The following is a 24030-nucleotide window of genomic DNA, read 5'->3' as shown; positions in this document are numbered from 1 at the left end:
GCCATCCTCTTTTCACCTTCAGCTTTTTTACAGATGGTGTGATGTTTGCTTCCAGAATTTGCTGGTATTTAATTGAATTAATTCTTCCCTCTACCAGTGAAATGTTCCCCGTGCCACTGGCTGCAACACAAGCCCAAAGCATGATCGATCCACCCCCGTGCTTAACTGTTGGAGAGGTGAACTTTTCTTGAAATTTTGCACCCTCTTTTCTCCAAACGTACCTTTGCTCATTGCGGCCAAAAGGTTCTATTTTAACTTCATCAGTCTACAGGACTTAGTTCCAAAATACATCAGGCTTGTTTAGATGTTCTTTTGCAAACTTCTGACACTGAATTTTGTGGTGAGGACGCAGGAAAGGTTTTCTTCTGATGACCCTTCCATGAAGGTCATATTTGTGCAGGTGTCGCTGCACAGTAGAACAGTGTACCACCACTCCAGAATCTGCTAAATCTTCCTGAAGGTCTTTTGCAGTCAAACAGGGGTTTTGATTTGCCTTTCTAGCAATCCTATGAGCAGTTCTCTCGGAAAGTTTTCTTGGTCTTCCAGACCTCAACTTGACCTCCACCATTCCTGTTAACTGCCATTTCTTAATTACATTATGAATTGAGGAAATGGCTACCTGAAAATGTTTTGCTATCTTCTTATAGCCTTCTCCTGCTTTGTGGGCATTATTTATTTTAATTTTCAGAGTGCTAGGCAGCTGCTTAGAGGAGCCCATGGCTGCTGATTGTTGGGACAAGGTTTGAGGAGTCAGGGTATTTATAAAGCTTTGAAATTTGCATCACCTGGCCTTTCCTAATGATGACTGTGAACAAGCCATAGCCCTAACAAACTAATTAAGGCCTGAGAACTTGGTAAAAGTTATCTGAGAGCTCAAATCCCTTGGGGTACCCAAACTTTTGCATGGTGCTCCTTTCCTTTTTTTCACTCTAAGATTGTACAAAACAAAAATAATACACTAATCTTGCTTAAAATGTTGAAAAGAATGTTTCATCTTTAACTTTATGACTTTTGGAGATCAGTTCATCTTCTACTCACTTAACTATTCACAGTAACAGAAATTTTGACCAGGGGTGCCCAAACTTTTGCACGTCACTGTATATAGGACCCTGGTCAGACCCCACTTGGGGTACTGTGTTCAATTCTGGTTGCCCCATTACAGGAAGGACGTGGAAACCATATAAAGGGTGCAGAGGAGATTTACAAGGATGTTGCCTGGATTGGGGAACATGCCTTATGAGAATAGGTTGAGTGAACTCGGCCTTTTCTCCTTGGAGCGACAGAGGATGAGAGGTGACCTGATAGAGATGTACAAGATAATGAGAGGCATTGATTGTGTGGATAGTTAGCGGCTTTTCTCCAGTGCTGAAATGGGTAGCATGAGAGGGCATAGTTTTAAGATGCTTGGAAGTGGGTACAGAGGAGATGTCAGGGGTAAGTTTTTTACGCAGAGAGTGGTGAGTGTGTGGAATGGGCTGCTGGTGGCGGTGGTGGAGGCGGATACGATAGGGTCTTTTAAGAGACTCCTGGATGGCTACATGGAGCTTAGAAAAATAGAGAGCCATGGGTAAGCCTAGGTAGTTCTAAGGTAAGGACGTATTCGGCACAGCTTTGTGGGCCAAAGGGCCTGTATTGTGCTGTAGGTTTTCTATGTTTCCATGTCTATGTATAAAATAGCATATATAATATATATAATTAAATAAACAGTGCAAAAAAAAGAGCAACAAATGAAGGAAGAGGTGTGGTGGCATGCATGGGTTCATTGTCCATTCAGAAATCTGGCGGAGGAGGGGAAGAAGCCATTCCTGAAACATTGAGTGTGTGCCTTCAGGCTCCTGTAGCTCTTCCTTGATGGTAGCAATGAGAAGGTTTTGAAGATGTTCTCAATGCTGTGGAGGTTAGTGCCCATGGTGGAGCTGGTTGTGTTTACAACTTACTGCAGCTTTTTCTGATCCTGTGCAGATTTCAACAGATGCACCACGGAGTGCACTCTAACTGCATGAATCATTGTCTGGGATTGAGGAGCCACTGCACAGGATTGGAAAAAGCTGCAGGAAGTTGCAAACTCAGCAGACTTCATCATGGGCACTGTGGAGGGAAATGGACAGTTGATGTTTCCAGTTTGAGATCCTTCACCTGGACTGCAGGGCCAGGGAAAGTGTGGGGCAAGAGCTCGCAGGTGGTAGGTGGATCCGAGTGAGGATGCTTGACAGGCAGGCGGATGAGGGGAGAGTGCAAGTGTCTTAATGGAGCTAGAAGACAGAGGTGGAGCAAGTTCCAAGGAAGGGCACGTGGCTATGGTAGTGAGTCTGGGCGAGAGGGTTTGAAGAACAGAGGACTAGTAGAGATCACAGAGGGGGAGCAGTGAAAAGGGATCTCACAGAACCCACATTAAAGAGAGTCTTGAAAGAAAGAAGAAGGAAAAATGGAAAGAAAGAAGGGAGGGAAGAAGGAAAGAAAGAAGAATAGAAGGAAGGAAATAAAGGAAGAATGAAAGAAAGGAGGAAAGACAGGAGGAAAGGGGTGAAGGAAGAAGGAAGGAAAGAAAAAAGAAAAAGAAAGAAAGAAAGGAATAATCAGTGTGAAAGGGGAATGGCAAGGTAGTGTTTATGGGTTGATGGCCATTAAGAAATCCGATGGCGGTGGAAAGGATCTGTAAATGTCAAAGAAGATGGGGTTGGTGGCCATAAATTCTAGCATGGATCAGTCGGGCTGAGTGCCCTGTTTCCTTTGTAAATTATGTTAATTAAATGTAAAAATTGCACACTGCTTTGCTGCCCTTTCATTCAACCGCTCTATTCTGAGGGGAGGGTTCAGTGCTCCTCGAAATTGCACTCTCAGTTGTTTGGAGAACATTTGCGTCGAATTAAGTGTTGTTTACTGCTGTGTAATTGCTCTGAATGTCCTAGATTACTTGAGTTTAGGGAGATTTACTTTGTTAATCTGGCGATATTAAGCCTCACTGCCCCAGTTCTTTTTTTCAACCACAAAGGAAAGTAACATATGATAGTTCTGAGTAATATAATAACTCATTTTCTATCTCTGTTTTTACTTAATAAACCCTTTCCTCCTAGCATAAAATGCTGGGGATAATTTTCATCTCATTGGTTGGGCTCAAAGATCCTCCTGGAATACAGAATTCTGCAGAATGAACATTGTTAGAATCAAATTGATTCTGCTGCTGCTAGGTCAATTATTGTTCAATCCGTGAATACCCATCTTGAAAAAGTTCTGTTCCACTCTCCGATGTGTGGCACAGTAGTGGAACACTTTACAGTGTCAGCGACAGCGATTGGGGTTCATTTCCTGCCACTATCTGTAAGGAGTTTGTACATTCTCTCCGTGACAGTGTGTGTATCATCCAGGTGCTCTAGGTTCCTCCCACAGTCCAAAGACATACCAGTAGGTAGGTTAATTGGTCATTGCAAATATTTCCATGATTAGGCTAGGGTTAAATCGGGGGTTGTGGGTAGTGTAGGTCAAAGGGCAGGAAGGGCCTACTCCATGCTGTGTCTCAATAAAATAAAATAAAAATAATATCCCAAGGACAAGTAGGTTAAGGTTAGTAAATTATGGGCCTGCTATGTTGGCACAGGAAGCATGGTGACACTGTGAGCACATCCATGGACTGCATTGGTCATTGACACAAATGACGCATTTCGTTATCACATGTCCACGTGACCAATAAAGTTAGTATACCCTGCTTATTCTCTGTCGCTTCCATTTCCCTTTCTAATGAGGCATTGGCCAAGGTTGGATCTTGTAGTCACACCTTATCTCCAGCTCCAAGTCACTCCACATGGACTCTACCTTCCGCAGCTCAAAGTCTCTCATGATCCTTCATTTATCAGTTTCAGATTGTTTTATCACATGTACATCAAAACACACAGTGAATTTTGTCATGCTTTAGCAATCAACACAACCTAATGATATGATGGGGGCAGCCCATAAGCATCACCACACATTCCGGCACTAAAATAGCATGCCCACAATGCTCGGCAGACAGCAGAACAACACAGAGCAGAACTAAACAGAACAAAACAAGCAACAAAAAAAAAGCTGCAAAATAGTGTTTCTCCATCCCACTCACATATGCACAAGGTTCCCCAACCTCAGGACAGACTGACTTCACCCTCGGTAGATTCACAGACATTGTATCTGTGACTTTCTCAGGCTTCCACAGATATCTGGACTTCTGTTCGATGTTTGAGCTTTGATCTTAGGTATCGACCCCAGGACTCACTGATGAGGCTGAATGAGGACCCAGGATGAGGACCTGAACTCGAGACTTTGAACCCTGTACTTGGCAATGACAGGGCCCCAAACACTAGGCCTTGAACTCTATACTTGGCAATGATGGGACCCTGAATACTAGGCTCAAACTCTGTACTTGACAATAACAAATTTGTGGTCAGCTAGTATTGGGCTGAAGCCTTTGGAAACAGCTGTGCTCAAAATTCAGAAGTAAATTTCTCAGAAAGTGATCTATGAATGAAAGGGACTTTGAACTGTGTAAGAGAGAGATTCCTGGGCAGTGAGGACAGAGCAATGAAGAGAATTGTTCCTGCAACATACATCAAAGTTGCTGGTGAACGCAGCAGGGGTCTTCGAAGAATCAGCTCTTCATGGGCCAAATAAACTTGGTAAGAGATTTTTGTGTATGTCCTTCTGAAAAGTATTATATTTTCACATTAAAAAAATCTTCCTTTATTTTTGGGCTACCACAACTCTGTATGCTGAGGTGCCTTGTTTATTTTAACCCCAGATGTACGAAGTCATGAGTGGCACAGACAGAACAAGTGTGGCCTGAGGGGTCGATGGAGTCAGTTATCTCGCACGTTAGTTGTGAATGTTCTCAATCCTGCAAAGGAAGTTCAGGTTCAAGTTTAATTATCATTCAACCATATATGAATGCAGCCAAACGAAACAGTGTTACATGCATTTTCCAGTAGCTCAGCACCGGAACAGTAGTACATTTGCCTGACAACACCAGAGAACTGGGTTCAATTCTGACCTCGGGTGGTTGTCTGTGTGGAATTTGCATGTGACCACGTGGGTTTCCTCCTGATGCAACTCTTTTCTTCTCACATCCCAATAATATAGCTTGACAGATTAAATGGCCCCTGTAAGCTACCCTTAGGGTGAAGGTTAGTGTTAGATTTTGAGAGGAATTGATTGAGATTTTTATTTTAATTTTATTTATTGAGATACAGCGCAGAGTAGGCTGTTCTGGCATTCTAAGTCACACCGCCCAGCCATCCCCACGATTCAGTCCTGGTCCAATCACAGGACAATTATAATGACCAATTAACTTACCAACCGGTATGCCTTTGGATCATGGGAGCATGTGCCGTCACGGGGAGAATGTACAAACTCCTTACAGACAGCAATGAGAATTGAACCTGGGTCACCTGTATTATAAATCATAGCGCTAACCTCTCTGTTACTGTGCTGCCCCAATGTGGGTGAATAAAATGGGTCTTAGGGTAGGGTTAGTATAAATTGGTACTTGAAGGTCTAAAGGATCTTGTTCTTTGGTGTATGATTCTTAGGAAGTATACAGATGTGCATAGAACTGCTGAGCCCTAGAAGACTACAGACCAATTATTACTAACTGGGGTTAGCCCAGAAGGGTACAATAGGTCAGTGTAGATATGGAGATGTTGCATACAACAACAACAGAGACACAGGTCTTTAGCCCATCTAGTGCATGCCAAGCTATTATTCTGCCTAGTCTCATCAACCTGCATGTGGACCATAGCCCTCCACATCCCTCCCATCCATGTACCCTTCCAAGCTTCCCTTAAGTGTTGAAATCGAAGCCACATCCACCACTTGTGATGGCAGCTCAGACCACACTTGCACCAATAGCTGAGTGAAGAAGTTCCCCTTAAATATTTTGCCTTTCACCCTTAACCAATGACCTCTAGTTCTCAATGGTAGGCTGAATGGCCCGTTTGTGTGCTGTAGGACTCTATAATTCAGGGACAAATTTGTCCATTATTATTGTGTAACCAGCATTTTGTCAGACCGATGAGTTTGAGGGTATTTCCCTCTGTGTTGGTAAAGAGTGATAAGGAGCTTAGACTGATCATCACTTGCAGAAGCAAAGGTCTATCAGGGCATGTGCGATGACAGAAACTAACATATCTCTGCTTCCATCAGTCACTGGTTCAGAAGGACAGGAAGACAAACCCCAAGCTCCAATCTAGATAGTGTGCCTAAGACAGAAGTGCACTTTCCACCACTTCAAGATGCTTCAGAGTGTTCGGTGGCTTATGAAATACTTTTGATGTCTGGTCTCTGTTACGGGCTATGTTTCACACAGCAGAACTACACATAGATCAACTTGTTACCGACCAAGCAATCACCGTATTTGTTGGTTGAATAATGTATGACACCAGGTCTAATTCCTTCAATCTTTGCAATTGCAACAATGGAATCCTTAAAATCCACCTTGGAGGGTGAGGTGCTTGGTCTTCCATCAGAAAGATAACACTTCATATAACTTATCAATGCTTCAATGGAACATGAAATGTTACAGCACAGTACAGGGCCTTTGGCCCACACTGTTTTACTGACCCTTTAACCTACCCCAAGATCAATCTAACCCTTCCCTCCTACATTACATAGCCCTCCAATCTTCTATCATCCACATGCCTATCGAAAGGTTTCCTAAATATCTCCAATGCATCTGCCTCTACCATCACCCCTGGCAGGGAGTTCCACACGTCCACCACTCTCTTTGTAAAAAAACAAATCTACCCCTCTGACATCCTCCCTATACTTTCCTCCAAGCACAGCTCAAACTTATGCCACCTTGTATTTACTCTTTCCGCCCTGGAAGAAAGTTTCTGGCTATCCACTCTATCTCTGCCTCTTGTCATCTTACACGTCTCTGTCAAGTTTCCTGTCATCCTCTTTTGTTCCAAAGAGAGAAGCCCTAGCTTGCTCAACCTATCCGCATAAAACATGCTCTCTAATCGGGGAACATTGTGGGAAACTTCCTCTGCAACCCCTTCTAAAGCTTACACACCCTTCCTACAATGCGGCAACTTGAAATGAACACAATACTCTAAATGTGGTCTAACCAGAACTTTTTAGAGCTGCAACATCACTTGTGGCTCTTGAACTCAATCACTTGACTAATGAAGGCTAACATACCATACGCCTTCTTAAGGAGCATATCAACTTGTGCTGCAATTTTGACTTGAACCCCAAGACCCCTTTATTACTTCACATTGTTAAGAATCTTGACATTAACTCTGTATGCTGCCTTCAAGTTCAAACTTCCAAAGATAACCACTTCCTACTTTTCCAAATTGGAGATACAAGTGACTACAGATGCCGGAATCTGGAACAACAAACCATCTGCTGGAGAAGCTCAGCAGACTGAGGAGCATCTGTGGGAGGAAAGGAATTGTCCATGTCATGTGTTCAAGAGTCCAAAGGTTCATTTATTATCAAAGTATGTCTCCAAATACAACTCGGAAATTTGTATTCTCCAGATAGCCACGAAACAGAAAGAACGTGAAAGTCATTCAGAGAGAAACTTCAAACCCAACTCCAACTGCACCAAAAAGAACTGCACCCCAATCATTAAATCCCCAAAACTCTCTCCCCCCATACAAAATGGAACAGCAACGTGCACCGCCAAAAAACAACCCCTCTCCGCACAAAAGAAATAGAACCTCAACCTCCAAACAACTTCTCTCAGTTTGCAGGCTCTAACAGTCCCAGAAACACACTTAAGGGGAAAAACAGACATAAAAGAAGTAAAAAAAGGATACTTTTTGTTTGCTATCTGGAAGATTTCAACTGAGGGAGCATTGTATGCTGGTGCAATCTTGACTGGAAGTGTTGAAACCCCCCTCACATTGAATGCATGCCCTCTGGTATTAGACATTTTTATCTTGCAGAAAAAGATATTAGATTTTATTCCATCTGTGCATCTCATATCTTCTATCACCCATCTCAGTACATGAAAACCAAGAAGGATAGAAGTTAGTCTGGGAAAATCCTGGCAGAACCACAGAATAAAAAATCAAAGGAATTCTTAGATGCTTGGAGGCAATGGAAGACTCTATTAGCAGGTATATTGAACTGGATGCAGTTTACGAACCTATGCACTGCAGGATCAAGGCCGAAGGGTGAGCTGCAAACTCCCAAGGAACCAACGCTCTGAACGACTGATAACCATGGATACAGAGATCACTCAGCTACCCAGTTGCCTGGACTCAGCGGGGACTAGCTGCCAGCTTGATAGCCAACCAATCAGAACAATGAGTCAGACCGATATAAGCACGAGCGCTCAGCAGAAACGACACTCAAATGCGCATTGATGATGTCACCTCGACTGGTGATGAAATGTTTGGGACCTAACCTCCAGGCTCGGTGAACAGCCCTCCAAATGAGCAGCGTACCCGAGCTACTAATTTTCTCTTCCGTTTCAAATGCTTCTCATAATGGTATAAACTTGTCAGGTCTCCTCTCAGCCTTTACTGCTCCAGAGAAATTGGAAAATTGATTTATTATTTTCACATGTAGTGAGGTACAGTGAAAAACTTTGTTTTGCATACCATCTATACAGATCATTTCATTGCAACAGTACATTGAGGTAGTAGAAGGTCGAACAATAACAAAATGCAGAATGGAGTACTACAGTTACGGGAGGGCAGTCAATAAGGTGCAAGGCCTTAACAAGATAGATTTTGAAGCCAAGAGTCCATTATATCGTACTAGGGGACAATTTAATAGCTTCAGAACAATGAGATAGATGCTGTCCTTGAGCCTAGTGGTATGTGCTTCCAGGCTTTGATATCTTCTACCCAATAAGCGAGGGAAGAACAAAGAATGTCTAGGGTGGGTGTTGTCTTTGATTATGTTGGCTGCTTCAGCAGGCATCAAGAAGTGCATAGAGGGCAGGCTGGTTTGCGTGCTGAGCAGCTCTCTGCAGTTTCTTGTGGTCATGGTTAGAGCAGTTGCCATCCCAAGCCATGCTGCACCTTGACAGGATGTTTCCTGTTGTGCATCAATAAAATTGGTGAGTGACAAAGAGTATGTGCCAAATTTCTTGACCCTCCCGAGGAAGCAGAAACATTGGTGAACTTTCTTGTCCATCGTGCCTATGTGGTTGCACCAGGACAAACTCTTGGTGATGTTCATACCTAGGAACTTGAAACTTGCGACCTTCTTGACCTCAGAACCGTGGTATACACTAACGTTTGCAAAGCCCTCACTTCCTGTAGTCAGTGACCAACTCGTTTGCTTTGCTGACCTTGAGAGAAGAGTTGTTGTAATGACACCATGCCACAAGGATCTCTATCGCCTTCTTGTACTCCGACTCATCATTATTTGAAATTTGGTCCATTAGGATGCTATCTTCAGCAAACTTGTAGATGAAGTTAAGGTAGAATCTGACCATACAGAGTGTAAAAAGTAGAGTAGGGGCCTTCTGAGGCACCAGTGTTGAGGATAATTCTTGAGTCATCGATTCATTTTAAAGCAGAGCACAGAAACAGGCCCTTCGGTCCATCTAGTCCATACTAAGCCATTTAAGCTGCCTACTCACATTGACCTGCTTCAGGACCATAGCCTTCATACCCCTCCCATCTATGTACCTATCCAAACTTCTCTTAAGCATTGAAATCAAGCTCACAATTACCACTCATGCTGGCAGTTCATTCCACACTCTCATGACCCTCTAAGTGAAAAAGTTTCCCCTCCTGTTCCCCTTTAACCTTTCCCCTTTCATGCTTAACCTGTGACCTCTGGTTGTAGTCCCACCCAACCTCAGTGGAAAAAGCCTGCATGTGCATTTACCCTATCTATACCCCTCATAATTTACCTCTATCAAATCTCCTCTATGTTACAAGCTCTTCAGTGTTTCCATATAACCCAGGTCCTCCAGACCAGCAACATCCTTGTAAATTTTTACTGTATTGTTTCAACTTTATTTACATCTTTCCTGTAGGAGGTGACCAAAACTGCAGACAATACTCCAAATTAGGCCTCACCAATGTGTTAAACAACTTCAACGTAGTATCCCATCTCCTGTACTCAATACTTTGATTTATGAAGGCCAATGTGCCAAAAGCTTACCTTATGACCCTATCAACTTGTGTTGCCACGTTCAATGAATTATAGACCTGTATTCCCAGATCCATTTGTTCTGCCGCATTCCTCAATGCCTATCATTCATTGTGTCAGACCTAACCTGGTTGGTACTATCAAAGTGCAACACCTCACACTTGTCTGCATTAAATTCCATCAGCCATTTTTCAGCTCAGTGCAGACCAGGTCGCACTGCAAACCATGATAGTGTTCATGGCAGAGGTGGTGCTAACCTCCTTAGTGATTACAATCTGTCAGTGAGGAAACCAAAGGTCTAGATATAAAGGGAGGTGTTGAGTCTTAGGTCTAGGAATTTGGAGATGAGATTGCTTGGAATTTTATTACTGAAGGTGGAGCTATGGTCAGCAAACATTAGCAACCCTAGATAGTCCAACCTCTCCTTGTAGATCCTGCCCTCTAAATCCAGGTAACATCCTGGTAAATCATCTATGGAGGGAAGTGGACAGTTCCCATTTTGGGTCAAGACCCTTATTAAAGAGATTTTTAAAGAGTTTAAAAACTTGTTACATGTACATCGAAAGATTGTATGAAATGTGTCATTTGCATCAAATCAAATCGGCAAGATTGCGCTGGGCAGCATTGCAACAGTCACCAAGGCTTCTGGCATCAGCATAGCATGCCCCGACTCTCTAACCCTAACTGGTATGGAATGTGAGGTGAAACTGGACACCCAAAATAAACTGTGCAGTCAGGGAAAGAATATACAGACTCCTTCCAGACTGCAGTGGGAATTGAATCCTGATCTCACAGCTGGCACTGTAAAACATTATGCTAACCACTACACTACGTTCAGTTCCACTGAAGTCCTGCAGAGATCCTCCAGCAGCTTGTTGTTCTGGGTTCCCAGTATCTGCATGTTCCTGTGCTAGCATTGTGATGGACCTATTCTGCAGCCTCCCAGAGTCTCTACACCTCCCCAGTAATGGGGTGACCAGAATTAAATGCAGTTCTTCAGATGCAACCTAACCAGAGTTTTATAAAGTTCCAACGTAACTGTCAAAGTCAAAGTAAATTTATTATCCAAGTACATATACTGATACGGATTGACAATAAACTGGACTGGTCAAAGATCACTGAGGCTGTCTACAAGAAGGGTCAGAGCCGTCTCTATTTCCTGAGGAGACTGAGGTCCTTTAACATCTGTCGGGCGATGCTGAGGATGTTCTACGAGTCTGTGGTGGCCAGTGCGATCGTGTTTGCTGTTGTGTGCTGGGGCAGCAGGCTGAGGGTAGCAGACACCAACAGAATCAACAAACTCATCCGTAAGGCCAGTGATGTTGTGGGGATGGAACTGGACTCTCTCACGGTGGTGTCTGAAAAGAGGATGCTGTCCAAGTTGCATGCCATCTTGGACAATGTCTCCCATCCACTACATAATGTACTGGTTGGACACAGGAGTACATTCAGCCAGAGACTCATTCCACCGAGATGCAGCACAGAGCGTCATAGGAAGTCATTCCTGCCTGTGGCCATCAAACTTTACAACTCCTCCCTTGGAGGGTCAGACACCCTGAGCCAATAGGCTGGTCCTGGACTTATTTCATAATTTACTGGCATAATTTACATATTACTATTTAATTATTATGGTTCTATTACTATTTATTATTTATGGTGCAACTGTAACGAAAACCAGTTTCCCCAGGATCAATAAAGTATGACTATGACTACTATATACTATCTTGAGATTCATTTTCTTGCAGGTATTTTACAAGAAAATAAAGCGATACAATAGAATTTATGAAAATCTATACATAAAAAGAGACTGACAAACAGCCAATGTGCAAACGAAGGCAAACTGCAAAAAAAAGTACTGAGATAATGAACTTGAAAGTGAGTCAATAGGTTGTGGAGTCAGTTCAGAGATGAGGTGAGCGAAGTTATCCACAATGGTTCAGGACCCTGATGTTTCTAGGGTAGTAACTGTTCCTCGGCCTGGTGGTGTGACCTAAGGCTCCTGTACCTCCTTCCTGATGGCAGCAGCAAGAAGAGAGCGTGTCCCAGATGGTAAGGGTCATTGATGGTGCTTTCTTGTGTTAGCGCCCTTGCAAATATGCTCAATGGTGGAGGTGGCTTTGCCTGTTATGGACTGGGCTGTATCCAACATTTGTGTCTTTTCCCATTCCTGGGCATTGGTCTTTCTATACCAGGTGATACAACCAGTTAGAATACCGTCTACTGTGCAGCTATATATTAAAGTTTTCGATGACATGCTGAATCTATGCAAACTTCAAAGAAAGTAGAGGCCTGTGAACTTAGTGCTTTGTCTAATAAAGTTCATATACCACTTGCCTTCTTTTACCACCGTATCAACCTGTGCAGTCAGTCAATCAGGTAACTGAGGAGCACCAGAGGTTTTAACCCCGGGCTTGACAGGTTGCAAAGTGCTAAACATTTATCTTGTCCAGTGTGTTTTGATTGTAGTATATCAGGTAATAAATTCCCAGCGGATTCACCCTCGATCAAAAGGCAGCAACTTCAGAGAATTTGTCCAGGTACAACAAACAATTAGAGAAGATAAGAATCGTTTATGTTTGCTGTAAGTTCCTGATTACTGTGTGTTATCTTATCGTGTAAACGCTGCGTGCATTTCCATTGTCTGGTGTTTCAGTGGTCTTATTAACCCATTTATTTTAAAATACTGTTTCAACAGATCGCTGAGTATTATAGGAAGAGCTCATTAAGAGTCTTCCAAAGAACACTGCCAGCAGTAAACTTAACGTTTCATCATTGAAGCATGCGGCCCAAGTAATTTCTTGGCTTAGTCCCATCGAAAGGCCCAGAGGTACTGAGAGCATTTACAAACAGAGTACTACAGGGGTGTTTCTGAATTTTAACATTAATTCTAAGTTTATGTATTTAGAGATTACAGTGTGGAACAGGTCCTTCCGGCCCATTGAGTAGCACCACCCAGCAACCATCTGTTTAACGCTAGACTAATCACAGGACAAATTGCAATGACCAATTAACCTACTAACTGGTACGTCCTCGGATGATGGTAGGAAACCAGAGCACCTGGAAGGAAACCCACATGATTACAGGAAGAGGGTACAAACTTCTTAGAGATGCCATTGGAAAGGTCAACTCCAAATTCTGCTACCCTGAGCTCTAATAGTATTGTGCAAACTGCAATGCTACCGTGGCAACCCAATGTGGAATTGAAATTAAGTCTATTATCACTGAGAAATTTCATAAAATTTGTTGTTTTATGGCTGCAGTGCAGTGCAAGGTGTAAAAAGTTACAATATGAAATGAAATAAATAAGTATTGAGAAGAGGAGTAGCAAGGTTGTACTGATGGGTTTGTGGCCCATTTAGACATTTGATGGCGGAGGGGAAGAAGTTTCTGAATCATTGAGTGTGGGTCTTTAAGCTCCTGTACCTCCTCTCTGGTGGTAGTTTTGAAAAGAGGGTGTGTCCTGGATGGTGAGGTTCCCTCATGATGGATACCGCCTTCTAGAGTTCTTGTGTCCACTTCTTGGATTGGATTGTCTAGCTCAGACAGACCACCTGACTGGCATGCATGAGTTGAGCTGAAGCACATGCTTTCCCCCAGCATGAATTTCTGATTCACTTGATACCATCCCGATCATTAAAGGGGACCTACTCTCTCCTTTGGGTGGCGGAGTGGAGATACGTCTCTACCAAAGGAGGTGTAAGAAGCTCCTTCCCTCTGGTAGCCTGCAGGTCACCCTGGGGCAAGGAGTAGCAGCTGCTTAGTCCCTCCCCTCCCCTGACAAGGTCACATGAAGCCATGGGAAAAGGTGATGGGTGGTCATATGAGCAGCTGGTACATATCACAAGTCCTGGTTATGTGATTACTGTCACCAGGCAGACAATCTCTAAAGAGTATTGATAATGGTGAACGTCAACTGCCTTCTGAAGACACTGCCCAAAAGAAAAGAGCAAACCACCTTTGTGGAAAAAATTGCCAAGAACGGTCATGGTCAAGACCGTGAACGCCCACGTGATACAACATGGCACATGATGATGACTCTCTCTTTAGTTACCCTTCGGCTATTAATGTGGCTGTAGAATCTTCTATAACTCTCCTTTATCTGGTTCTACAGCTGATATTTCTTGCCCCCCTTTTTGCTCTCCTAGTTTCCTTCTGGACTGCGTATTACATCCTATGGAGTGGCACGGTAGCACTCCACAGTGCCAGCAACATGAGTTCAATTCCTCCGCTGTCTATAAGGAGTTTGTACATTCTCCCCTTGACCACATGGGTTTCCTCTGGGTGCTCCGATTTCCTCCTGCATTCTGAAAACCTACAAGTTAGTAAGTTAATTGGTTACATGGGTGTAATTGGGATTTGATTAAATTAACTGGGTGGAGCAGATTCTATGAACTGAAAGGACGTGTTATCGTGCTGTATTTTTAAACAGAGAAGTATAAATTAATATCTCATCAGTTGTGCAATGGAACGGTTTTCCTGAGGTCTTGTAGCTCCACCTGAAGCAAGCAGGTAACTAACAGGGTTGTAAACTCAGCAAACTACCACACAGGGACTAACCTCTTCACCATCAAGGACATCTTAAAAAGGCAATGCATCAGAAAGGTGGCATTGATCACTGACGACCCCCATCACCCTGGACATGCTCTCTTCCTATTACTACCATCAGGGAGGAGGCACAGGAGCCTTGGAGACAAATATTCAACATTTTAGCAACAGCTTCTTCCCCGCCGCCATCAGATTTCTGAATGGACAATGAATCCATGAATACTACCTCAGTATTTTTGTTCTCCTTTTGCACTATTTAGTTCTCATTATAATTTATAGCATACTGTATATGATGAATTGCACTTTGCTGCTGCCACTAAACAGCAGATTTCCCACCATGTGTCAGCGATAATATACCTGATTCCGGTTCTGTTCTGATTCTGTGTTTGAGGCCTACTTTGTGAAACACTCCTGTGACATCTGAACATAATTTTGCAGAAATTGCATTCACTACACACTGTGCTTCTCATAGTAGCAGTAGAGTTGCTGCAGGAAATGGAAAATTTCACAACCCTGAAAGTGTGAGTGTCTTTCTAAGATTAGCCTTTCAACCACGGAGGTCTTTCTGTGTATCCTCTGCCCTGTGGTCTGAAGGGCACTGACTTGCCGTACGCTTTCAGAAGCAGCTGAATGGCTCAATAACCGACGCAGAGATCACTTCAGGCAGAAGCTAAGTACTTATTTATTTGTTTGTTTGTTTATTTAAAGATACAACACAGAATAGGCCCTTCCGGCCCTTCAAACTGTGCCGCCCAGCAACCCCCGATTTAGCCCTATATTGCAACCATTTCATGAGGAAGACCTGCAAAACCCTCACAGAGGTGGCCAGGCTGAACTGCGAACTCTGATGCCCCGAGCTGTAATAGCATTGCAGTAGCTGCAGTGCTGCTCGGGACACCTGTGTTGTAGGTAACAGTTGCTTACACAAACTTCAGTGCTGATATTGGTCACTCAGATGGGAAGGAAAATAATTTTTTTGATCAGGGAGGACTGGGGGCAGCACTGTTATGCGGTAAGTGGTGTGGCATGGTTCCAGAGACTCTGGCTGTATCCCAAGTTTGAGTTCTTTTTGTGCGGACTTTGTAACCTTGCAAGTCCCACCCCCACCCCTTCCCCTGGCTGCTTGAGTTTCCTCCTGTGTCCCAAAGGTGTGATAGTAGATTAACTGCCAGCTGTAAGTTGTCCCTGGGGTGGGTGAGATCAGGAGACATCGGGACATAAACACAAGAAATTCTGCAGATGCTGGAAATCCTCACTCAAAATGCTGGAGGAACTCAGCAGGTCAGGCAGCATATATGGAGGGGAATAAACAGTTGACATTTCAGGCCAAGACTCTTCATCAGGACATATAGGGACATATAGGGAGGCAGGATGGTGAAGAAGGCAGTTGGCACTCTTGCCTTCATCGATCAGAGCTTTGAGTTGGGACATCGTGTTACAGCTGTACAACTCGTTGGACCACTTTGGAGTATTTCTGATTGCCCTGGAAAGGGGTGCAGAAAGGTGCACGTGGATGGTAAAAGGAGAATTGGAAGAGACTAGAGATGTCACAGAAGCATTTCTCTGAGATTTTCCAATTCTCCTTCTCATACATCCTCAGGTTCCATAGAAGACCAGAAGACAGGAGCAGAATTAGGTCATTTGACCCATTGAATCATTCTATCATGGCTAATTCATTATCCCTCTCAACCCCATTCTCCTGCCTTCTCTCCGTAGCCTTTGATGCCCTTACTAAAGGATGGAGGCAGCAGAAAGGAAATAGTAGACCAGTTAGCCTGACCTCGGCGGTTGGGAAGATGTTGGAGTCAATTGTCAAGCATGAGGTTATGGAGTACTTGGTGACACAGGACAAGATAGGACAAAGTCAGCATGGTTTCCTTATGGGAAAACCTTGCCTGACAAACCGTTTGGAATTCTTTGAGGAGATTACAAATGGGATAGATAAAGGGGATGTAGTGGATGTTTTATATTTGGATTTTCAGAAGGCCGTTGACAAGGTGCCACATATGAGGCTGCTTACCAAGTTAAGGGCCCATGGTACTACAGGAAAGTTGCAAGCATGGTTAGAGCATTGGCTGATTGGTAGAAGGCAGTGAGTGGGAATAAAAGGATCCTTTTCTGGTTGACTGCCAGTGACTAGTGGTGTTCTGGAGGGGTCAGTGTTGGGACCACTTCTTTTTATGCTGTATATCAATGATTTTGACGATGGAGTAGATGGCTTTGTGGCCAAGTTTGCAGATGATATGAAGATTGGTGGAGGGACGGGTAGTGTTGAGGAGACAGGGTGGCTGCAGAAGGACTTAGACAGATTTGGGGAGAGTGGGTAAGAGAGTGGCAAATGAAATACAATGTTGGAAAATGCATGGTCATGCACTTTGGTAGAAGGAATAAATAATAAATATGTAGACTATTTTCTAAATGGGGGGGGGGGCGGGAATCCAAAAATCTGAGATGCAAAGGGACTTGAGAGTCCTTGTGCAGAACAGCCTAAAGATTAATTTGCAGGTTGAGTTGGTGGTGAGGAAGGCAAATGTAATGTTAGCATTCATTTCAACAGGTCTAGAATATAAGAGCAGGGATGTGATGCTGAGGCTTTATAAGGCGCTGGCGAGGCCTTCCCTTGAGTTTTCTCAACTTGTTTGGGCTCCTCATCTAAGAAAAGATGTGCATTGGAGAGGGTTCAGAGGAGGTTTAAAAGGATGACTCTGGAAATTAAAGGGTTATCTTATGGGGAATGTTTGATGGCCCTGGGCCTGTACTCGCTAGAAGTCAGAAAGATGATGGGGGGGTCTCACTGAAACCTTTTGAATATTGGAAGGCCTAGACAATCTAGGTGTGAAAAGGATGTTTCCCATGGCGGGGGAGTCTAGGACACAGACTCAGAATAGGGGGACGTCCGTTTAAAACAGAGATGCGGAGAAATTTCTTTAGCCAGAGTATGGTGAATTTGTGGAATTGGTTACCACAGGCAGCTGTAAAGGCCAGGTCATTGGGTGTACATAAGGCAGAGATTGATAGGTTCTTGATTAGCCACAGCATCAAAGATTATGGGGAGAAGGCCAGGGAGTGGGGCTGAGGAGGAGAGAAAAGGAGCAGCCATGATTGAATGGTGGAACAGACTCAGTGGGCCAAATGGCCTAATTCTGCTCCTATGTCTTATCGTCTTGTGGTCTAATCAAGAACCTATCAACCTCTGCTTTAAATATACCCAATGTCTTGGCCTCCACAGCCATCTGTGGCAATTAATTCTACAGATTGACCAACCTTTGTCTAAATAAATTCCTCCTCATCTCTAGTCTAAAGGGGCATCCTTCTATTGTGAGTATGTACCCTCTGGTCCTAGACTCCCCCACTATTGGACACATCTACTCCACATCCACTCTGGGTCTTTCAATATTTGGCAGGTTTTAATGAGGCTTTTCATTCTTTTCCGCCCCTCTATGTTCTATGCTCATAGACTATAGTACATTACAGCGCAGTACGGGGCCTTCGGCACATGATGATGTGCAGAACCTTTAACCTACTCCAAAGTCAATCTAACCCATCTCTCCCTCCATTTTGCTTTAGTTCCATCAATTGAAACTGCTCCACCATTCAGTAAGATTCAATCTTGGACTTAACACTTCTCTCATTTTCTTTCCCCATACCTCTAACCTCCCTTATATTCAAATATGCGCCAATCTCATCCTTAAATACATGGATTCTAATCAATGACTGATTTCACCATTCTGTGGGTAGTCAATTCCAAATAGCATGGACTATCTGTGGAAAGAAATCTCTCTTCAACTCTAACTTTCTGACAGGAAAGCCTTGTTTCGATACATCAGAAACATCATCCTGGCCAATGCTCCTCAGAATCTTATTTGCTTCAATGAGATCCCTTCTCCATCATCTAAACTGCAAAGATTATTGCCTCTGCGTTCTACATAAGTCAAACCCTTTACCTGAGGAATTTACCTAATGAACACTTTCCCATTGTACATGATTGGTAAAAATCTCCTTTATTTTATTTAGAGATACATCATGGTTACAAGATCTTCTGGTCCAGCAAGCCCTCACATGTGTCTAATTAACCTACTAACCCATGTGTCTTTGGAGCTTAGGAGGAAACCAGAGCAGCTGGGGGAAACCCACGTAGTCATGGGGAGAACATACAAAATCCTTACGGATAGTGGTGGGAATTAAATCTGGGTAGCTGGTGCTGGAATAGTACTGTGCTAATCACTGCACACTGTGTCATCTTCCTTAAACATCAGCTCCATCTGTGGTCTCACTGATGCCATGTAACTTTGTATCAATGTATGCATTAATTAGGTAAATTCCTCAGGTAAAGAGTTGACTTATGTAGAACGCAGGGGCAATAATCTTTGCAGTTTAGGTGATGGAGAAAGGATCTCTTTGAAGCAGATAAGATTCTGAGGAGGATTGGCCAGGATGATGTTTCTGGTATGGGGTGGGGTGGAGGGGTCTACTGCAAAGGACCGAAAGGAGCTGCACAGGGTCGTAAATTTAGTCGGTTCCATCTTGGGTATTAGCCTACAAAGTACCCAGGACATCTTCAAGGAATGGTCCATTAAGGACCTCCAACACCCAGAGCATGCCCTTTTCTCATTGTCACCACTAGGTATGAAGTACAGAAGCCTGAAGGCACACATTCAATGATTCAGGAGCAGCTTCTTTCCCTCTGCCATCTGATTCCTAAATGGATATTGAACCCGTGAACACTACCTCACTTTTTAAATATATATAATTATTATTTTTTGCATGATCTTTAATCTATTCAATATACATATACTGTTATTTATTTAATTCTGTATTTATTTTTTCTTCTTCTGTGTTATGTATTGCATTGAACTACTGCTGCTAAGTTAACAAATTTAATGACACACATCAAAGTTGCTGGTGAACGCAGCAGGCCAGGCAGCATCTATAGGAAGAGGTACAGTCGACGTTTCAGGCCAAGACCCTCCGTCAGGACTAACTGAAGGAAGAGTTAGTAAGAGATTTGAAAGTGGGAGGGGGAGGGGAGATCCAAAATGATAGGAGAAGACAGGAGGGGGAGGGATGGAGCCAAGAGCTGGACAGGTGATTGGCAAAAGGGGATACGAGAGGATCATGGGACAGGAGGTCCGGGGAGAAAGACGGGGGGGGGAACCAGAGGATGGGCAAGGGGTATAGTCAGAGGGACAGAGGGAGAAAAAGGAGAGTGAGAGAAAGAATGTGTGTATATAAATAAATAACGGATGGGGTACGAGAGGGAGGTGGGGCATTAGCGGAAGTTAGAGAAGTCAATGTTCATGCCATCAGGTTGGAGGCTACCCAGACGGAATATAAGGTGTTGTTCCTCCAAACTGAGTGTGGCTTCATCTTTACAGTAGAGGAGGTCGTGCATAGACATGTCAGAATGGGAATAGAATGTGGAATTAAAATGTGTGGCCACTGGGAGATCCTGCTTTCTCTGGCGGACAGAGCGTAAGTGTTCAGCAAAGCAGTCTTCCAGTCTGCGTCGGGTCTCTCCAATATATAGAAGGCCACATCGGGAGCACCGGACGCAGTATATCACCCCAGCCGACTCACAGTGAAGTGTTGCCTCACCTGGAAGGACTATCTGGGGCCCTGAATGGAGGTAAGGGAGGAAGTGTAAGGGCATGTATAGCACTTGTTCCGCTTACACGGATAAGTGCCAGGAGGAAGATCAGTGGGGAGGGATGGGGGGGACGAATGGACAAGGGAGTCGCATAGGGAGCGATCCCTGCAGAATGCAGAGAGAGGGGGGGGAGGAAAAGATGTGCTTAGTGGTGGGATCGCGTTGGAGGTGGTGGAAGTTACGGAGAATAATATGTTGGACCCGGAGGCTGGTGGGGTGGTAGATGAGGACCAGGGGAACCCTATTCCTAGTGGGGTGGCGGGAGGATGGAGTGAGAGCAGATGTACGTGAAACAGGGGAGAAGCGTTTGAGAGCAGAGTTGATGGTGGAGGAAGGGAAGCTCCTTTCTTTAAAAAAGGAGGACATCTCCCTCGTCCTGGAATGAAAAGCCTCATCCTGAGAGCAGATGCGGCGGAGACGGAGGAATTGCGAGAAGGGGATGGCATTTTTGCAAGGGACAGGGTGAGAAGAGGAATAGTCCAGATAGCTGTGAGAGTCAGTAGGCTTATAGTAGACATCAGTGGATAAGCTGTCTCCAGAGATGGAGACAGAAAAATCTAGAAAGGGGAGGGAGGTGTCGGAAATGGACCAGGTAAAATTGAGGGCAGGGTGAAAGTTGGAGGCAAAGTTAATAAAGTCAATGAGCTCAGCTTGAATTTCCAGCATCTGCAGAATTCCTGTTGTTTGAATTTAACGACACATGCCAGTGATAATAAACCTGATGCTGATGTAGGGTGGAGGTTCATGGAGAAGTTGGGAGGGGTGAGTATTAGATTCATGAGGTCCTAGTCATAGGATCACAGAACATGGAAACAAGCCATTCAGCCCATCTAATCCATGCTGACCAAGATGCCCTGCACAAGCTCATCCCAATTGCTCATGTTTTGTCCGTATCCCTCTAAACCATTCCTATCCATATTCTTGTCCAACTATCTTTTGAAAGCACTTTTTGTACCCATCCCTAACACTTTCTCTGATATCTCATTTCAATAGGGAGTCATAAAGTAGTAAAACAATACAGCACAGAAGTAGGCCCTTCAGCCCATCTAGTCTGTGCTAAAATATTAATCCACAGAGAAAATGTACAAGGATGTTGCCGGGACTGGAGGAATTGAGTTATGAGAAAAGATTGAATAGGTTAGGTCTTTATTCCTTGGAATGTGGAAGATTAAGAGACTTGATAGAGGTATACAAAATTATGAGGGGTATAGATAGGGTAAATGCAAGCAGACTTTTTCCACTGAAGTTGGGTGAGACTAGAACCAGAGGTCATGGGTTTTGGGTGAAAGCTGAAGTGCTTAAGGGGAACCTGAGGGAAAACGTCTTTACTCAGAGGATTGTGAGAGTGTGGAATGAACAAGTGGTGGATGTGACTTCAGTTTCAACATTTAAGAGAAATTCGGATAGGTGCATGGACAGAAGGGCTATGGTCCAGGTGCAGGTTGATGTGGGACCAGGCATTGGTCCCATACTGGGACCAATTGGTTTGGCACATACTGGATGGATCGAATGTCCCGTTTCTATGCTGCAGTTTTCCTTGACTCTGAATCGCTCGTCCCATCAATCTGCACCTGGACCATAGCCCTTCATTTCCCTTCCATCCCCCTACCATACATGTACCTCTCGTTCTTATCTCATCCAACCTCAGTAGAAAAAGCCTGCTTGCATTTACCCTGTCCTTACCCTCTTAATTTTGTGTACCTCTATCAAATCTCACCTCAATCTTCTACGCTCTCAGGAATAAAGTTCTAACCTATTCAGTCATTTCCTATAACTCAGGACTTCAGGTCCTGGTAATATCCATGTGAATTTTCTCAGTACCCTTTCAATCTTATTGACACATCTCTTGTAAATAGGTGACCAAAATTGCACACAATACTCCACATTAGGTCTCACCAATACGCAACTTCAATATATTTATTTTTTATTTGTTGATTGACATGCACTGCAGAATAGGCCCTTCCAGCCCTTTGAGCCACAACACCCAGCAATCCTTGAGTTAACCCTAACCTAATCACAGGACACCCTCGCAGTCATGGGGAGAACGCAGAAACTCTTTACAGACTGCAGTAGGAATTTAACCTGGGTCACTGGTATTGTAAAGTGTTGAGTTAACCACTACGCTGCCGTGCTGCCCTCTGTACCAACCTCTGTGTAAAGTAGTTGCTCTTCAAGTTGGTATTAAATCTTACCCCCCTCACCTTAAACCTGTGACTTCTTGTTCTTGATTCCCCAACCCTGGGAAAAAGACTGTATGGATTCCACCCAATCTTTGCCTTCAAGACTTTACACAAAGTGCTCCGAATGGCATGTTTCTGTACTATAGTGCTTTATGACTCAGTACACCTCCATTAGCTCACCCCTCAGTCTCCGACGCCCCAAGGAATAACTTATGTATTTATCGAGATACAAAGTGGAATCAGTCCTTCTGCCTCTTCAAGCTGTACTGCCCAGCAGTCCCCTGATTTAATTCTAGTCTAACCACAAGACAATTTACAATGAACAGTTCACCTATTATTTGGTACATCTTTGGACTGTGGGAGGAAACCGTAGCACCCAGAGGAAACCCACGTGGTCACGGGAAAGTCCAGCCTGTCCAAACTTTCTCTGTAACTCTGTCCCTCGAGTCTTGGCAGCATCTTGTAAATCTTGTGAGAGCCCGGAGAAATTTGAAAATGATGTTAGTGGGGGCATTGTTATCAAGGAAACTCTGTGGTTGAAATTATAATTTGACGAACGAGGGTAACACAACTAGAACCGGACTTCTCTGGTTATATTTCTTTGTGAGTGCTTCACTTCATGGAATTTCTTTATGCTTACATGTGGAAATCAATAATGATTTCTTCCACTCGTTAATAAACGGTGTTTGTAATCACTTGAAGTATTCATCCATCCTCAGTTGCAAAGTGATCTCCCTATTTTTTATGGCCTGCAATTTTTCCTTGTCAAATGTGCAGGCATGTCTCTTGGGAGGCACTTTCAATAAAATCTGACTTCATTACCATTGCAAATTTGATCAAATGCTGGCCTATTTTTTTTTGTAGCCATGAATTTGCCTGCTTTTCAGATTAAAGGCCTTAATGCGTGTTGTCAGTGCTGACCGTCACTCTGGGTTAGTTGCATCTATCAAGCGCCGTGTGCTGTTCCACACATTGAGAATTTACACTCCGAGTCTAGTTTGCAGCTCTCCAGTCCTGCTGGGCCTCTCAAGTGCATGCTCACAAATTAGCGTTCCTTCTTGTACCTGTATGTGTGAAAACTTGTGGGTAGCACTGTAGAATAACGCTCTACAGTCACTGTTCCCTCTAAGCTACGCCGGTGCATGGCTGCACAGTAAGTGGAAGTTTACAAAACGTGAAAGATTTTCTTTGTTGTACTGCATTTAATTATACCTTCCAATTAATAAATAAAATCAAAAGTATGTGACTTATCAATTTTCATTCTAAATATTCATAATATGCATGTTACGTAAAAAAAATTGCCACGCAGTTTTCAGGACTTGTAAAAATTCCCTGCTCAGAACTGCACAGCTGTGGAAAAAAAGTGATAGAGGGAATGTTATTTACAGTGCTAGTGATCAGAGTTTAATTTCTGCCATGGTCTGTAAGAGTAACAGGCACAAAATGCTGGAGGAACTTAGCAGATCAGGTAGTGTCAATGGAGAGGAATGAACAGTTGACGCTTGGAACCAAGACTCTTCATGAGGACATATAGTCTTGGCCCAAAACATCGATTGTTCTTTCCTGTCC

The 24030-nt window shown here is 43.7% G+C and overlaps 1 protein-coding gene across 4 annotated transcripts in view; it reads left to right on the top strand.

The window, feature by feature from the left end:
• Positions 1 to 24030, top strand: part of aff2 (AF4/FMR2 family, member 2) — a 711233-nt gene that overhangs the window by 31389 nt on the left and 655814 nt on the right. Inside the window, exon 1 of one of the 4 annotated variants that reach the window (XM_063061152.1) lies at positions 11764 to 12916. The exons of the other annotated variants lie outside the window; for them this stretch is intronic. The gene's annotated coding sequence lies outside the window, so the exon portion shown is untranslated. Of the gene's footprint in view, positions 1 to 11763; positions 12917 to 24030 lie in introns of those variants that run through there. 4 annotated transcript variants of the gene reach the window in all.

Source organism: Mobula hypostoma, chromosome 10 (assembly GCF_963921235.1).
Source record: "Mobula hypostoma chromosome 10, sMobHyp1.1, whole genome shotgun sequence".
Lineage (NCBI taxonomy): Eukaryota > Metazoa > Chordata > Chondrichthyes > Myliobatiformes > Myliobatidae > Mobula > Mobula hypostoma.
This window is presented reverse-complemented; position numbering and strand designations above follow the sequence as displayed.